Here is a 13,087-nt window from a genome sequence, read left to right as displayed (position 1 = left end):
GAACTTTAACTTTTTAAAATTTATTTTATTTCTTTCAGATCCGATCAAATCAACTTCTGCTTATGGGCTAGTTGCCTTGTAGGCATAAGTCTATTTATATAGCTCTCTTTGTCTCAGTGTCAAATTTAGAAGTACAAAGTTGTTGGCATCAAATTATTGAGCCCTCTGAAGCTTATCTTCTCTGCTGTTTTGTATGATACATCCTGTTTAGACAACAGTTTTTATTAGATGTACAATGCTATCATCTGAATTACTGTATGAAACAAAGAATTATCTCTATTAGAGATTTCTGTTAATGAAGTCAGGGATTGTCAATAACTTTTTAAGACTTGAATTCATTGAGGAGACAGAAAAAATATTCAATTCTAATGCACTTGGGCAATGCCCATAGTGGGTAGGGCACTGGCCACATATATCCAGGTTGGGGGGTTCAAACCTGGCCTGGGCATGCTAAACAATAATGACAACTGTAACAAAAAAATAGGCAGGCATCATGGTGAGTGTCTGTAGTTGCAGCTACTTGAGAGGCTGAGGCAAGAGAATCACTTATGCCCAAGAGTTTGAGGTTGCTGTGAGCTGTGACGCCACCTCACTCTACTGAGGGCAACATAGTAAGACTGTCTCAAAAAAAAAAAAAAAATCTAATACACTTGTAGTTTGCCTTCTTATCAAGAGATACAATTTTGTCTTTTCCTACACAGAGATTTAGTAGATAGAATCAGAGTTTATTCAGGCACTATAAATGTTCTTTAGATAAAGAACATATTAACATTCATACCAATTAATCTTCAGACTATATGAAACACAGTCACATACTGAAGTTCATATAGGGGCAAACATGGAAGTGAAAATAATGACAGAACCAGATAAAATGTCAGAGAGCCAGGAATGGATGGTGGGGACCATGGAAAACTGTTGCATCTATGATGTGTCTTATTGGGGGTAGTATCTTTTTAGCTTCAGCAAATTGTGTCTGTGTAGAAATGAAGCTCTATTACAAGATCTTCATATTTCTTTAGAGAAACCTTTTTAAAGTGTGATATTTCCTGATGATTTTTAAGAAATTGGCTCAATTAAAAAAAAAATAATACATAAATACATCTGCTCCTTTGATACAATCCATAGGGCACCAGCTGGATACTTCTGATTTAAAACAGTTAACTTTGGTAAGTTTGACTTTCTATAATCAGAAAAACAAATCTGGTACAATTTAAATTCTTTCTGCTATGTTGGCCTTTATAATTAATCAGAATTTTGCTTTGCATAATCCAAAACTTTTACAGTAATTCTGAATGAGTTTTTGAGTTGGTCACTAATTTTTGTTATATAATTAACTAATATTTCCTCTTTAGAACCTGATGTTTTCAACCCAAATCTATGGGTTATTGAATGAACATCTTGTGAAACCTTTGGTCTACCTGATGGAAATACCATATGGATTAAAGAGAAAAGTCTTTTTGAAGTCCGTGCTCTATGCCTCATTTCTAAGGGTTTTTGTCATGAAGTAGTGCTGGATTTTATCCAATGCTTTTTTCTGCATCTATTGAGATTATCATACAGTTTTTGCTTTCACTTCTGTTTATGTTGATACCACTTTATCCCTGTCAGAATGGCAACTATTAAAAAGTGAAAAAACAATAGATGTTATCTTGGATGAAGGGAAAGGAAACACTTATACACTGCTGGTGGGAATGTAAACTAGTACAACCTCTATGGAAACCAGTATGGAGCTTCTTCAAAGAACTAAAAGTAGACCTACCTTAAATCTCACCATCTCACCGTTGGGTGCCTACCCAAAGGAAAAGAAGTCATCATATCAAAAAGACATGCAGCATGTTTATCCTAGCACAATTCACGATTGTAAAGATATGCAATCAACCTAAGTATCCATCAGGGCATGACTGATTTAAGAAACTGAGATATATACACATATATATCACACACATACATATGCACACCCACACAAACACACATACAATGGAATACTATTTAGCCATAAAAAATAATGAAAGTATATCTTTTATAGCAACATGTATGGCACCGGAAGCCATTATCCTAAGTGAAGTATCTTAGGAATGAAAAAACAAATCCAACGTGTACTCAATTATAAATAAAAGCTCAATGATGGGTACACATTGTCTTTCAGAATGATGTAAAGGATGTTGGGAACTGAGAAGGATCAAAAATTGTCTTTTGGATACAACAAGCACTATTTGGGTTATGTACACTAAAGTCCTTACTTTTACTCTACATGTACAATTCATTTGTGTAACAAACAAAATACTTGTACTCCTAAATCTATTGAAATAAAAAATTTAAAGGGAAAAGTTCTACTTTTAATAATTTATGTGCAAATTTAATTATTAAAATAAACCTTTTTTTCCCCTCAAAACTCTTTCACAACATAAAAATACCTAAATAGCATCCTAAGCAAAGAATTTATGCCTTAGACCCAAAGACAAATACAGCAACAATAAAAATAAACACAACTTAATTAAATTTTAAAAATTCTATGTACAGCAAAGGAAAAGGCAGAAAATATTTACAAACTTTAAGTCTGGGACAAAAGACTAATATCCAGAATCTACAAAGAACTCCAACAAATCAGCAAGAAAGAAATAACTCTGTCAGAAAACAATAGAAAACACATGCATATTTTTTCAAAGAAGATATACAAATTCCCAACAAATGTGAGAAAATGCTCGCTATCATTAATCATTGAGGAAATGCAAATTTAAACCACAGTGAGATATCATTTTATCCCAGTCAGAATGTTCATTATTAGAAAGCCAGAAAACAAATGATGCTGGTATGTAAGCAGAGACAAGGGAATTCTTGTACACTGTTGGTAGGACTGCAAATTAGGGCAACCTCTATGAACAACAGTATAGGAATTCCTCAAAGAAATAAATGTAGACTTATTAATCTCATTGAGCAATCCCACTGTTGGGTATCTACCCAAAGGAAAATAAGCTGGATACACACACACACACACACACACACGCACACCACAGAGTACTATTCAGCCATAAAAAGGAATGAAATAATATCATTTGCAACAATTTGGATGGAACTAGAGATCATTATCCCAAACAAAGTGTATCTATCTGTAATGGAAAAACCCAACTTCTTATTTTCTCACTAACAAATGGTAGCTAAATAGTGGTTCACCCAGGCACAAAGAGATAGAAAGGATACTGGAAACCAAGAAGGGGAGAGATTTGGGAGAGAGGTGAGATTTTGGGTGAGAGGTGATAAAAATTTACCAATTGGGTGTAATGAACACTATTCTAGTGAAGAAGTGTGTACCAAAAGCCCTGGCATAAACATTATGCAAGATAACCATGCAATAAAAGCATTTGCACCCCCTTAATATTTTGAAATAAAAATGTGTTGATGTTACCCCTACAAGCATACTTTGGAGATATTGAAAATATTGTGGATTTGGTTCTAGACTACCACAGGCTAATCACATGAATTTTTTTCAATTTTGCAGTGGCAATGAAAAGTGAAATTTACACTATGCTAAGGTCTATTAAATGTACATTAGCTTTATGTTTAAAAGTAATGTGCATAGTTTAATTAAAAATACTTTATAATTATCAAATGCTAACTATCATCTGAACCTTCAGTGAATCTTAATCTTTTTTCGAGTGAAGGGTTTTGCCTCAGTGTTGATGGCCACTGATAAAAGAGGTGGTTTCCAAAAGTTGTGGTGACTGTGACAATTTCTAAATTTAAGACAATGGGGGCAGGCATGGTGGCTCACACCTGACATCCTAGTATTCTAAATTTAAGACAATGAAGTTTGCCACATCCATTGATACTTCTTTTCAGAAAAGAAATTTCTGTAGCATGTATTGTTGTTGGATAGCATTTTACCCAAAGGAAAATTTCTTCCAACATTTCAGTCAATCCTCTCAAAATCTGCTGCTGTTTTATCAACAAAGTTTATGGACTATTCTAAATCTTTCAACTATGTTTACAGCGTCTTCACAAAAAATAGATTCTATTTTGAAAACTACTTTCTTTGCGTAGTCATAAGAACTTCTCATTCATTCTGTTGTTATCATAAGATTGCAGCAATTTAGTCACATCTTTAGACTTCACTTCTAATTTTTTTCTCTTGCTATTTCCACCATATCTTTCATAACTTCCTCCACTGAAACTTTGGATCTCTTCAAGTAATCCATGAGGGTTGGAATTGGAATCAACTTCTTCCAAATTGTTATTAATGTTGATAATTTGACCTTCTCTCTCGTGAATCACAAATGTTCTTGGTGATGTCTAGAATGGTGGATCCTTTCCCAGTTTGTAATTTTCACAGACCCATCAGAGGAATCACCACCTATGGCAATTATAGCCTTACAAAATGTATAAGGGTACTTGAAAAAGTTTATGACAAGATAAAATTAAAAAATAAAAATTATAAATTTTATTTTTCAGCATAAGCTTGATGAAGTTCAAGGCCTCTTTTTAAGCAATGATACCAGCCACTTAATCCATCCCTAAAGAACTGAGAGTCCCTAGAAATTTAGTCACATCAATACAGGCTTTTCTACATTATTAAGCAAATAAAAATCAGTGCCTTTGAAAAATTGTTGAGGTTGGGCAGCGCCTGTGGCTCAAAGGGGTAGGGCGCTGGTCCCATATGCCGGAGGTGGCGGGTTCAAACCCAGCCCCGGCCAAAAACCACACACACACACACACACAAAAAAAAAAGATAGAAAAATTGTTGAGGTTAAGAAACACAAAGAAGTGAAAAGGAACCACATTAGAACTGGATACCAAAGATTCGCCATAGAAACTCTTCCAAAATTGCCCTTGTTTTATGAGAGGAAAGATCAAGAGCATTGTTTTGTTAAAGAGGGACTCTATGGTGAAGTCCTAATAAGCAAATATTATTGTTCTTTCACCCTCCAGAAAGTCAACAAGCAAAATGTCATCAGAATCTGAAAAAAAGAAAAAAATGTTGCCATGACCTTTGCTCTTGAGTAGTCCATTTTGCTTTGACTGGTCCACTTCTTAGTATCCATTTTTCTGATTGTGCTTTTTCTTCAGGATAATACTGGTAAAACCACATTTCATCTCTTGTTATAATTATTTGAATATATTCAGAATCTTCATCCTGCTTATTGAAAATCTTCATTAAAAGCTCTGCTCTTGTCTGCATCTGATCTGGGTGCAATGCTTTTGGTAATGGGTAAATGGAAAGTTTCCAAATGGAAAGTTTGCCAGACTTTAATTTTTTAGTCATAATTGTGTGAGCTGAATCAGTAGAGAAGTCTATGGTGTTTGCTATTTTTTCTATAGTTAGTCATTTGTCTTTTTTAATTATGGAATGAATAAGTTTTTTTTCCTTGCTAATTGATATAGATGGTCTGCTGCCACGGGCTTCATCTTTAACATCATCTCCTCTCTTAAAACAAGTCATCCATGTGCATATTGTTAATATCCTTGGGGTATTGTCTTCCTGACCCTTTGGTAAAGCTTCAGTGATTTCACTTTTCTTATAACCTGGCTTCATTATAAATGTGATGTTTGTTCTTGCTTCAATTTTAGTAGAATTGGTGTTGCTCTCGGATCAGGGCTCTTTTCAGATAACTGTCTTCTTCCTCTTAGCATTTCCAACTAGATTCTGTTCAGACTTGTCATAACAAAGTAGGAATAGGAATTTATTTAGGTACAAATATATTGGAAATCCAGGCATAGTTTATTGGTAACATGAGTTTTCCATGAACTTTATAAAGACCTCTTGTATTTTGAAATAATTAGAGTTGTGAGTTAAAATTACTCTATGATCCATGGTCTGTCCAATAGATGTTGTGTTAGCAATCATGAAATCAAAGTTAATCCCTTTATTTGCATCTGTCAGAGCTCTTGAGTGAGTGGATACAAGGTCAATGAGCAGTAATATTTTGAAAAGAATCTTTTTTCCTAAGCAGTAGGCATCAACAGTAGGTTCAAATTATTCAGTAAATGGTGCTATAAAGTCTGTCAAAACAAAGAGGCTTTGTTATTCCATTGGTAAAACACAGGCAGAATAGATTTAGCATAATTCTTAAGAGTCCTAGGATTGTCATAACAGTAAATGAGCAATGGCTTCATTTAAAGCCATCAGTTGTATTTGCCCCTAACAAGATAATCAGTCTGTTCTTTGAAACTTTGAAGCCAGACATTGACTTCTCCTTTTCAGCTATGAAAGTCCTAGATTATTTCTTCTTTACATAGAAAGATGTTTTGTATACATTGAAAATCTGTTTCTTAGTTGGCCTCTCTTCATCACTTATCCTAGCTAGATCTTCTAGATCAGTGGTTCTCAACCTTCCTAATGCTGCAAACTTTTAATACAGTACCTCATGTTGTGTAGACCCCCAACCATAAAATTATTTTTCTTCCTACTTCATAACTGTAATTTTGCTACTGTTATGAATTGTAATGTAAATATCTGATATGCAGGATGTATTTTCATTGTAATAAATTGAACATAATTAAGCATAGCGATTAATCACAAAACAATATGTAATTGTATATTGTGTAATATTTATTTCTAATTACAAATAAATGAAATTTTATCTTGAAGCATGGTATAACATGGGTAACAGTCTTTTTTTTTTTTTTTTTGTGGTTTTTGGCCAGGGCTGGGTTTGAACCCACCACCTCCGGCATATGGGACCGGCACCCCACTCCTTGAGCCACAGGCGCCGAATAACAAAAGTAAACTACATTGCTACATTTTGCGACAGTATGTGTTAAAAGTCAATGTCAGTGCAAAGGTTGAGACTACTTCTTTCTCACCAGATCAGAAATTCTAGGGGCAGTCTTTGCAAGAGTGCAACAAAGATCATCTTCCATAACAAGTCTACTTCTGTATTTAGACTTGATAACCAACAAGTTGGAAAACCCTGCTTCACAAAGATATTTTGTTGGAAATGGAAGAAGAGGGCGCAGCACAGTCTCAGACAGAACAGGATATGACTGCAAACACTTGATCCAGAATTTTGTAACTGGCATTGTAGAGAAATCAGTTCTCGCTGCATCACTGGTAATAAGTTCAATGAACTCCTCTCGTGTTGTCTCAGGAACATCTTCAACTTTGACTGTGAATGGGCTTCTGGCAAGTGCAAATGGGGTGTCAGGTAGATTTGGAAAGTATGATGAAATTTTGTCTGCAAGCACGTGCAAGTGTTCTTTCACAGAAACTATCATCTTAATCCTTTTGTCTCATTCAATGTCATGTTCCTCAAAGAAAGCAGATAAAGTAGGCAACATGTAAATTTTATTTTCATCCAATTTTTTTTGCCAAATCTGAAGTTTCATTTGGAATGATTGGATCTTTTTAGACAAATCAAGGCATGTTGCATTTGATCCTTGAAGTGATAAATTTAACTCATTCAAGATAGCAAAGATGTCAACCAAGTAAGCTATTTTCTGCAGTTTACTTTTATTGCTGAAAAGTGCTTCAAACTGTGATCTTGCTTTCTGATTAAAAAATGTTTTGAGTTCGTCATGAAGCTCAAAAACACGTTTTAAAACTTTTCCTCTCGACAACCATCTCACTTCAGTGTGAAATAGCAGAGCATTGTTTGGTGCATCCAACTCATTGCACAGTTGCAAAAACAGTCTACTGTTTAAAGTGCTCACCTTTACAAAATTGACAGAACTTATGACGCTTTTCATTATTTCTTGTAACTCTTGTGGCAGCACCTTCATTGCTAATATTTGCTGATGAATCATACAGTGAGTTCCAATGACTTTTGGTGACTCATTCAGTACCAAACATTGACATCCAGATCGACATCCTAGCACAGCTGGAGCACCATCTGTGCAAACATCACAAACCTTTTCCCAAGAGATCTTATGCTCTTTCAGAAATGAACCAACTGTGTCAAATACATCATGTGCAGTAGTTGTCATTGCAAGAGGTTTGCAAAAAAGAAACTCATCTTTAAAGTCACAATCATTAATATACCACATAAACCAGTAACTGTGAACAGTTTGCAACGTCTGTAGATTCGGCAAGCTGGATACTAAATATTGGAAATGGAGCAAATTTAATTTCCTGGATTACCTGATCAGACTATCAGCAGACATGTCATCTATTCTTCTGTGGACAGTGTCATTAGATAAGGAAATTGCACTCAATTTCATAACAAATTCGTCTCCAATCATAACTCAAACAATGTCTCTGGCCCCTGGCAACAGTAAATCCTCAGCAATGGTGTGAGGTTTCATAGCTCTGGTGATTCTAGTGTCACCAAATATGAATCTTCAACATGAATCTTCAACAGCTGCTACATTTGGTTTGTGGTACTTGCCACCAGTGTCAAGTCTGGCTTTCTTGAGTTTATCAGCTTTGCTTCTAAAGTAGTTGGCATCCTTGCCAGCAAAGCTCGGATGCTTGCTATCAAAATGGCGTTTCAGTTTGTTCAGCTTCATAGATTCGGCTGATAGAACTTCACAACAAATAACATTGTGGTTTCTCAATTCCTGCTGTAATTATTGAGGTAAAACCATACTATAAAAAAATCCATACTATATTTTCTTTTCCTAACATTCTTCTCTATACGATCCATTGTCATGGGATGGTTTGCTAATGAAAATAATACGTAACAATAGCTTTAATAATACAAAAGATGATACATGGCATAATTCAGTCAAATCAATTCATTAAAGTTTCCTATGATTTACCATTCTCTGTGCTTTTTTTTTGTACCTTTTACTATCACAAGGGGCAGTATTCACATCAACCACAGCTGAATATAAAAAGACCAATCAGCATCCAGATTAAGTTTCCATGGTACAGATTTTTTTTTTTTGCAGTACTTGATGATTTTACAGTATGTGATTTTAACATTTACCCAGTAATTATATTCATGAAGTGTCATTTAACCTCCAATACTGCTGCTTTCAACACAGCAGCTGCTTTTCTACACAGTAGCTGCTCTCTACACATGTGTGACTGGTCTGCATAAGTACATTATGGAGCCAACCCTGTCACATACACCTGTATTTGTATGTGGTGTATGTGATGGGGTTGGCGAGATGATGTCATCACGCTGGGTACTCGTATGTGGGCGTATCTGCATGTGGGCGACCCAGCTGGAGACAGATAGAGAAGGGTGTCTCGGTTCCTAAGACCATTGGAAATATGTGTTTTCCAATGGTCTTAGGCAACCCCTATGAAAGGGTCTTTAGATCCCCAAAGGGGTCGTGACCCATAAGTTGAGAACTGCCGTTCTAGATAAGTTGCTGCATAATCACTTGCTACTTCACCTTGCACTTTTATGTTATGGAAATGGTGTCTTCAAACCTCATAAACCAAGCTCTGCTAGCTTCAAGATTTTCTTCTGTAGATTACTTCAAGCTTTTCTTCTGTAGATTAGAAAAAGAAGAAAGGCTTTTCAATTTCTTAGCCTTCATAGAATTGAAAAGACTGAGGTTGTTCCTCTGGTTTAGGTTTTGGCTTAAGGAAATGTTGTGGCTGGTTTGGTTCTATCAGACCACTCAAACTTTCTTCCTGTCAGCAATGAGCCTGTTTTGATTTCTTATCATTCATGTGTTTAATGGAGTAGCATTTTTAATTTCCTTCAAGAACTTTTCCTTTGTATTCACAAATTGGCTTAGTGTTTGATGCAAAAGAAACTATTTTGGTTTTCTACATGTCTTCATTGACTTAGTGTTTGATGCAAAAGAAACTATTTTGGCTTTCTACGTGCCTTCTTTATTAAGAATAATCCTTTTTAACTTTTGATTTAGAGTGGGAGATGGGTAAATCTCCCCTTTGCTTGAACACTTACAGGCCATTTTCGAGTCACTCACTGGCCTAACTTCAATATTGTTGTGTCTCAGGGAATAAGGGAGCTTGAGGAGAGAGATAGGGAAACTGCCAGTCATTGGAGAAATCAGAACACACATTATTTATCTATGAAGTTTTCTATTTTATATGGACATAATTCATGAGGTCCTAAGACAATTGAAATAGTAACATTAAAGATGTCTGATCCTAGATCACCGTAACAGTTATATTAACAATGGAAAAGCTTGAAATAATTGAAAGAATTACCAAAATGTGACATATAGACATGAAGTGAGCAAAGGCCAGTGGGAAAATGGTGCCAAATAGACTTGCTAGATGCAGGGTTCCCACAAACTTCAGTTAAAAACAATAAATCAAAGTGGAATAAAATGACATATGCCTGAACTGAAAAGAAACTGAGAAGATTTTTTATAAGGTTCTTGGTAGAAAATTGGAAAATATTTTGTGATTTTAATTTTTCTCTATTTTGTTTACTTTATGCCTATGTCCTAAAAGCATATGTGTCTTACCAAAATGTGCATTGTCTGCACCTTGTACATCCTAGATATCATTGAATAGTACACCTATCTCCCTAAAATATTTTCACACATATTGCCTGAAGTGAGTTTCTTCAACTATAATAAAATAATGTGTCTCTGGAGGATAAAGACATGACATTTGCTGAAATAGATATTTTAAATAGCTACAGGCAAACTAGTATCATTTCCTGCATATCTTCCTACTATACAAGCTTTCAGGTACTCTCTGAGAGAGATATAAGGCCATAATACCCAAATATGGGCTCTCAATGGCATTTACAATTTTATTTATACAGATAAGCAACTGGTCAGTGCTCTACATGTCCATGTGTGCTCCACTTGTTCCTAATGGCCCAGATCATTCAGGGCGAAGCAGTCAGCCTCACAAAGTCCATCTAACACACAACAATCTTCCTTATGAACAAGGGTGCCCTAGGACTGGATTTCCTGCTATTATTTTTTTCTCAAACAAAAAACACTTGACAAGAGTTAGAGCCACCTTCTGAGCTTTTCCACTACATCTTGTGAAGGTACATTGGCTATAAGACTATCAACACTATAGCTAATATATAACATAAGAGGTAGGGAGAGACTCAATATTTATTTTATTCTTTATTGAAAAAAAGAAATAGCTCTAACTCTTGTCAAGTGTTTTTTCTGGTTTCAAGATAGTTACACTAATATAAGATTATTAGTGGGCTTGCTATGAAATCAAACCATCTCATAATTTATTCTTATAACAATAAGAGCTTTATTTGTTGCACATATTTTGTTCAGGCTATGAATTGTCTGCAGCTCTGCACCAGACAGCAGGAGGCTTCGGATCCACCCCCATTATGTTCTTCCTTCAGATTTCAGATAGTGATATGTACATTAAGAGACACAAAAGAAGTTTGGTGAAAGAAATTAAAGTAAGGTTACTTTATAATGAAGGTAGTCAATGAAGGCCTTTGTGAAAAGGTGATTTTTAAAGCCAACATCTGAAGGATAAAGGGGAGCCATCCTTGAACCTGTTTTTTAATCAAAATAAAGATATTAGATTGTGTACTAATAGTGATGGAAAGCTTCTAGATGGTTTTAAGCAGGTGTGATAAGATATGGTGCTTGTTTTTAAAAGAACAATGGCTGCTAGATACTGAATACATTATGAAAAACAGGGAGAAAGGTTTTAGGAAGCAGCTGTGGCAGTAGTCCAGGCAACAGATGATCATGGCTTATATGTACGTGTTGGCAATGGATCTGGAGCACATGAGGGCATGTGGCCTTTGAAGAGGGCAGGGACAATTTAATAACACAGGGAAGGTGGTACATGTAGATACTAGTTGCGGTAAGATAACTTTGCTTATCCCTTCCCAATGCAGTACGTGACAAAGTCAACAGCTGAGTGTTAGAGGGAGGCTGCCATACAAGAATTCTAAAGCAAAAAAGAATTTTGATGTGACAGTAGAAAGTATAAAATAGTTGTTTACAGTAGTAAAAAAAGTTTAGGGAAGTATACCAGAACTGCCCAGCAGTGATGAAGACTCATCAGAGATTTGTTTCATTTGAGACAAATCAACTTGGTTTTGTGTTTTTCATTCATCAATGTCTAGTTTTGTCTAAGAAGTGATGGATGGTTAAATTTAACTACAATAGGAAGTTTGCAAGACTAGTACAACGGAGAAGGAAAAGTTGAAACAGAAATATCCCAAATCAGTATAGGTAATTCTATCTTATGTAGTGTAAGAAAGAAAAGAAAGATTAAAGAGGGTGAAGAATAGTGAGGAAATGGGAGAAAAATTGACTAGGGGTCTCAATGGAACCTTTAAAAAGTTGAGATACTAGACAAGTGAGCATCATGGCTAGGAGTGTGGGTCATAGAATAGAAAGTATGAAGTTAATACTTTTTTCAGGTAGTGAAGTTATCAGTGATCTCAAGGTTTTAGGTGTTACAAAGACTAGATGGCAGAAGTGGGTATAAAAGCTATTGTTGGTGATGAGAAAATTTAAGGATGGAGAGGCATAATATTGAAATTTGAAAGTCTTGTATAGTGGTAGAAAAAATAATCAGGATCTAAAGTCTTCTGTCAAAGAAAGGGAGTGATCAGATAGTTGGAATGTGAAGTGACCATGAAGAGTAGTGGGTGGTTAAATATGAGACCATGGGCAAAGGGTTTGGAGAAAAGGGTTTGAAAACAGCCTGGAAGCAGGACAGAAGGGAAGAGAACATTGACTGTCTTCTAGCCCCTGAGGTCTGTGAGGTTTAAGAAAAGAAATAATCTCTTCTCCAAAGAACTACATAGAGAATAGTAACATGGGGGGAAGAGGTTATCTAAGAGAATTTAGGCCTGTTGCTGATCAGGGATCATGAGTTCAAAAGACACAGTGGAATGATTTAGGTGGAGAGAAATCTGTGAACAACTGCATCAGAGAAGTCAAGGCATAGAAACTTTTGAAGACACAGTCAAGGTTATTATAATTTTAAAGAATAGAAACTTTTGAGGATTTAGGTTCTAAAAGACTTGGGTGTTTCACAGTGAATAAGGTGACCAGGGAGCTATGAAATGACAGGAGACAAAACCATCTTTCCAGGATGTAGGCCTTTACGTTTCTAGAACTGAAAACAATTGACTTTTTAAAAAATCATTTTGGATAACTCATCTGACTTTGTGGCATTTAATTATATGTCTAATCACTTCCTAATGTGAAACTCAGGCTGCCTCTTGAGATGTCTTATGGGTATTTCTGCAGATTTTTGAAGAACATTTTC

At 35.5% G+C, this 13,087-nt stretch overlaps 1 pseudogene; it reads right to left on the bottom strand.

The window, feature by feature from the left end:
* Positions 1-6,765: 6,765 nt before the first annotated feature.
* Positions 6,766-9,807, bottom strand: LOC128567474 (zinc finger BED domain-containing protein 5-like; annotated as a pseudogene).
* Positions 9,808-13,087: the final 3,280 nt, after the last annotated feature.

Source organism: Nycticebus coucang, chromosome 16 (assembly GCF_027406575.1).
Source record: "Nycticebus coucang isolate mNycCou1 chromosome 16, mNycCou1.pri, whole genome shotgun sequence".
NCBI lineage: Eukaryota > Metazoa > Chordata > Mammalia > Primates > Lorisidae > Nycticebus > Nycticebus coucang.
Note: the sequence above shows the minus strand (reverse complement) of the source record. Positions and strands in the feature narration are given on the sequence as shown.